Source organism: Myotis brandtii, unplaced genomic scaffold (genome assembly GCF_000412655.1).
Source record: "Myotis brandtii unplaced genomic scaffold, ASM41265v1 scaffold434, whole genome shotgun sequence".
NCBI lineage: Eukaryota > Metazoa > Chordata > Mammalia > Chiroptera > Vespertilionidae > Myotis > Myotis brandtii.
In genome coordinates this window covers 1,914,379-1,915,418 of record NW_005366599.1, presented here as the reverse complement: position 1 = coordinate 1,915,418, position 1,040 = coordinate 1,914,379, and the positions used below count along the sequence as shown (strand labels likewise).

The 1,040-nt window shown below is 61.2% G+C and overlaps 1 protein-coding gene across 1 annotated transcript in view; it reads right to left on the bottom strand.

Moving 5' to 3' along the window:
- Positions 1-1,040, bottom strand: part of RNF207 (ring finger protein 207) — a 14,514-nt gene that overhangs the window by 8,561 nt on the left and 4,913 nt on the right. The gene's annotated exons all lie outside the window — the stretch shown is intronic.

Below are 1,040 nucleotides of genomic sequence, written 5' to 3'. Positions count from 1 at the left end.
GCCCCAGCCTGGGGCGGCGCGCAGCTCAGCTCGGGGCTTACATGTAATCGGACGCTCTAATATACCCACTTTACAGAGGACCCCGAGGCTCAGAGGGTCGGTAGGAGGCTCCGTATGGGACAGGTACCGGGATGGGCTAGGGGAGGCGCTTACATGGAGTTCGAGAAAGGGCAGAAATTGCATTTGCAAAACATTTCACCTACAACAAAAGTGTGCGGAGACCTCTCAAGCCCCTCCTTGTCACCCTCAATAGTACCCAAATGGTGGTGCCCCCTGGCCAAGTGGAGGCCGGATGTGGCTGGAGGGGAAAGGGAGTGAGGGCTTGCTGGTTCCCTTTCCCAGCCAGACCCAGGGCTGAGAGTCTGGGGCACAGACAGCAGCCATGGCGTTGACCAAAACAGTGGCTGTAGCAGCACAAGTTCTTACTTTAGCATCAAGGGCATTTCCCCCGCTGCTCTCCGTAACCCAGCTGGTCGTCATACTGTCCTAGCGCTGGCCCTGCACCCCCTCCCAGCTGTAGGGGGTCCTCCCGGAATTGGGGACACCCGTCCCCACAGGCCAGAGTCCCCGTGCCCTCAGCTCCTTGTGTGTTCTTTTCTTAGACTCAGGGGCAGGGTCACCCCTCCCCACAGCACAGCCCTCACCTCCCTGAGGGCTGTGGGTGGCTGCCCACAGCTGCCCAGGTAGCAGTGAGCTGGGGGGCTGGCCCAGCCCTTCCCCTGCCGGTTCTCAACTCCACTCTGACCAGTAAGTGAATGGCCTTAACCTCCGCCACTGCCTGCCTATATCGGCTCAAGTCACTCGTTCTGCACCTTCAGTCTGCCCACCTGTAAAGTGGGGCCTACATTTGGGATTCAGGGTGACTTAAGGAGGTGTTGGAGGACCCCCTGATGGGTAATCCTCTGGGTACACTCAGCCAGCATCAGGACCGTGCGACCTGGTGCCCTTGCCCCTCCTAGGGGCCCCTGCCTTCCCCCAAGCGCCCTGCCTCCTCCCGCTCCCCACAGGAGCCCTGCCTCCCCTGCCTCCCCATCCCCCCT